This window comes from Cupressus sempervirens, chromosome 5 (assembly GCF_028749045.1).
Source record: "Cupressus sempervirens isolate cs-2001-9-10 chromosome 5, ASM2874904v1, whole genome shotgun sequence".
Classification (NCBI taxonomy): domain Eukaryota; kingdom Viridiplantae; phylum Streptophyta; class Pinopsida; order Cupressales; family Cupressaceae; genus Cupressus; species Cupressus sempervirens.
Window position 1 is genome coordinate 380578611 of NC_143122.1, and position 4241 is coordinate 380582851.

Below are 4241 nucleotides of genomic sequence, written 5' to 3' on the forward strand. Positions count from 1 at the left end.
CCCAGCTGGAACGTTCGGTAGGAGAGGTGAACACCTACAAGAAAATGCCCACCATTCCACATAGTGTCCGTCAACCAGCATCTTCTCCTAGATTTCGTACAATAGAGGTAAATTATTAATGTGCAGTGAATTTGATTTTTTAATAAACTTAAAATCTGGTTTCTATTGGATTTTTTAGTTATTAGTTTATATTTTAATGTTATATATATGAATTTAAATTTTAACAAATTTAAAATTTAGTTTCTATTGGATTTTTAATTATTAGTTTTTATTTATATATTTATTTTATGTTCAGTGCAAAGTAGAAGTGCCTCTAAGAAGATCTACAAGAATTCGTAATAAACTTATGTTGGGGGAGGTAAATTTATTTTCTTATTAGTTTTTTCTCATTTGAAATCTATATTTTATTGGGTTTTTCAGTCATGATTTTTATATTAATGGAATATTCTTTATTGTCTTTAGTGTAAAATAGAAGTAGCCCCCAAAAAACAAGGAAATAAAGCTAGGCCAAAAGAGGTAAATTTCTCTGTTTTAATACATTTAAATTTTTTCCCTCAATTTTCAAACTACTTTTATTCGAATTTTAAGTCATTAGTTTTTATATTTATTGGGTATATTCCTTGTTGTATTTAGTGTAAAGCAGAAGTAGCTAAGCGAAGATCAAGGAGAATTAGCAAAGACATGACCCAACCATGAACATGTGTAAGGTCCCTCCTCACATGTACTTTTTAAATATGAATTTCCTTGTTACAATTGTTGTAGGCGATTAGAATGGTTATGAAATAATGTTTTATGGTTTAGATGTCCTAATAAGAATTGAGATCCTAATACATTCATGTTTTAAATAAGTAAGTCATTCAAGAATAAACTACATTAGCTCGACTATTTAAATATTAAAATTTTTCTAACAATAATACAAGGTGTTTCACTTAATATTGATGTTATCGATTTTGTTACCTCAGTGATTTGGATTCTATGCATTAAGATAGTTCAATACTCACTATTGGTGATGTTATGGTGTTTAGGTACATGCATGCCTAACAATGATTATTCTTGTATTTAATCTACTAATGATTAAATGTGAGTAGAAATGAATTAAATAGTTAAATAATTGAAGCATTATGTTCTAAGTTCAGCCCGACCCTTCGTAGCCTTAGTTGTTATTTTATCATTTTGATACTCACGACTCGAGATGTTGAAACATTACCTGATGCTTAGAACATACTATATTATTTCATGTTGTGTGATGTTATTTTCAGATATTTGATGTCTGTCATTTAATGCTTATGTATATGTATGTTGATGAATTAAGTAAAATGTAGGATTAACACATTGATTTTGGAATCTTTAAGATTAAGGATATAAGTAGGATGCAAGAAACCCTGATTGATGTATGTTTCAATTTATGTGAATTTCTGATACGTATATATGTACATGAGATTTTCGGGACTACTGATGTGTGCAATGAGTGTGCAGATATTTTAGCCGAGAAAATCGACGGAGGAACATAACTGTTCTCTATGTGTTAATTTTGGAAACCTTGTTGTTCTTAATTAAATTATTCTAATCGTGAGATGTATGTATGTATGTATCCTTATGTGATCAGTAAAGGTTAATGTTCATAAACTGTGTTCTTATAGTGTCACTTGACACTCGTGAATTATTTGTGCCCTTTAGCGTGCTAGTTAGGGTTAGTTGTGTAACCCATGGACCTAAGTCGGATTAAGTTAGTATCTTTTGCTAATTTGGTTCTTAATCAAATTTAGTGATCCTTAATTCAGATTAGTGCTTAATCTACTTTTTTAGCGTTGTTAGTTGGTCCTAATTATTTCCTAGCTTTTGTTTGGTTTGAAACCTATCCTAAGGGTTTAAAACATGAAATAATTATGCCCAAGGGGTATGGGCATGGGTTGGGGGTCTTTTCCAACCCCTAAGCCCCTTTTGTTGACTTTGGAGATCACTCAAAAAGTCTCATTTTACCTTTGTGCGAAAATTGCAAGTGGCTATCTTGAGTTACCTCACCTCACCTCCACTTAGTGTTTAACCATGGTGTGGGTTGAGTTAGGAGCTTCTAGATTTGTAGGTGGGTGGGTGTAGTTATTGATCCTTTTGGGTGGTTGAGTTGGAGGCTTATTTGGAGGCCTTTCTTGGACTAGTGGAGGATGGTTACCCAATCTCTACATTTAGAGAGGAGTTCTTGAAAATTGAAAGGAAGGAAGGGGAAACTCTACTCAAACTTGTTCATTGCCATTACCTCTTTGCGAAGGTAGGAATTATCATCTCCCTTGTTCAGATTTCATTCTTGTTTCATGCTTATGCTACCTTGTTGTTGTTTGAATGTTTGTATGTTTGTGGGTATGTTGGGAATATTTGAAAACCATGTTATTTGGGATGATTTCTTTTCATGTTTATGTTGAAATTTTGAGATTTTCTTGCATGGGTGTTTTGGTATTACTCACCCTTGGATAGGGCAGAAGTGACCAATTTTGGGAAAGGTCTGTTTAGTCGGACTCCAACCAGTGTAGAGTCTCTTCTCAGGATGAGAAGAGGGAGAAAGGGTAGGGTGTTATGGGCCCCTACTTGTCAGCACAAACCTTGTATGATTATGGTATGTTAAAATCGAAGATCGGAAGTTCTTGGTAAATAGTCCCGGTTGGGCATTTGTTTGGTGTTGTGCTTGACTTCTCCTGGTTGGAAGAATCCACCTTTCCCTAGTGTTGATTCATTGTGAATCATATTGTGAAAACCTTGTATGAATACGCATGTTTGAATTGTTCTTGGTCATGCTTTTGGTCACTTGATCAGCTTCTGTTCCCTCCATGGTTCTAGAAATGAGTTGCAGAAAACATTATAAATCCCTTGAACAGGGTCATGAAGAAAATTTGATTTAATTGTTGAAATTTGGGATTGAGATCCTATTGTAAATTGTATTTTGAACCTTGTTGTAATAGGCAACGAAGCCGGGTTTTCTTCCTGATTCTTTCCCGGCTGAGCCTTTGAATCAGGTTTGCCAATAAAATGGTGTTTGAGTAAATATGCTTGCATTGAGTCTTATAGCTTTGTTTTCAGTTTTGCATATGTAATTTAAAAATCAGATGTGATGGTGTTACCTTACTGCACATTTTTATGGTTGGTAATCACATTCGTATAAATTTGATTTATTAGATAACATGTTGATATATACTTAGCTATGCAATTTTAAGTTTAAAATATGTTAAGAAAATTTGCATTTGAGTTGTGCTTAATTTTTATAATTATACATGTGTGTGAGGAAGTTAAGTGAATTGAGTGAATACTTGTTTCTTACATTTAATCCTATTATCACTTTTAAATATTAAAACAAAATTTGTTGGTGTTTTGGTCATGACATTTTGGTATCAGAGCCCGAGTTCGTAACACTTGGGCAATAATGGGTTCATATAAAGTATGGAAGTTTAAAACTGCATGGACTAAACCTCCTCTTAAATTTACGTATTTGATTCGAAGGAGAAATAATCCTATCTTATTGTATTAACAAGACGTTTAAACTCTAGGTTATAATCAACTTAAAAAAAAAAAAAAACCTCCTTGGCTAATTAAGTACTTTGGATAATTTGATGCTTAAAAAAAAAAAAGAATGAGGGGGGAAGCTTGAGAATATTGTTCATTTTTAGAGTAAATTAGTTCTGTTTTTTGTATGGGAAGGGAAAAAAAAAGAAAAAAAAAGAAGAATTCCCTTGTTACAATAGAGCATATTCTAAAAGATTCTCTAAAATATCTTTAGACATCATTTTTTGTTTTTTAAAATGCTAATTATGAGAATATAAAATGAAATTCAGCAAAAGGGATACGATCCTATCCTATCCTTTCAAAAAGATTCAAAACACCTAATTTTCTTTTCAACTTAACTTGTCTTGCCAAAAGTGGGCACAGACATATGAGACTAAGGACCTTAGTCAATGTCACCCCACTCTATCGAATCAGAAGGAAAGACATGACTTGTTTAAAGTCAAATTAAACTATTTATATCTTTATTATGTTAACTAAAGGTTCCTTCTCCCAATCACCTCAAACGAAGTTATGAGGGTGTTGTCAGCAAGTCAGACCATCAAATCAACCTCCTATCATCCCAGACTCCATCATGTCATAGTAAGATGTGGGTAGAAGAGTAGATCTAGGCACCATGTGGAATGGGGAAGCAAGTCTTCCTTGTTAAATGTAAACATAAATGTTGGAATTGACCATCTTTCAAGCACACAACC

The 4241-nt window shown here is 32.9% G+C and overlaps 1 long non-coding RNA gene across 1 annotated transcript; it reads left to right on the forward strand.

Moving 5' to 3' along the window:
- The first annotated feature begins 471 nt into the window (after positions 1 to 471).
- LOC149556363 (uncharacterized) lies at positions 472 to 868 on the forward strand. The gene is made up of 2 exons (XR_016364688.1): positions 472 to 516; positions 634 to 868. It is a non-coding gene; the product is annotated as an uncharacterized LOC149556363 (long non-coding RNA).
- Positions 869 to 4241: the final 3373 nt, after the last annotated feature.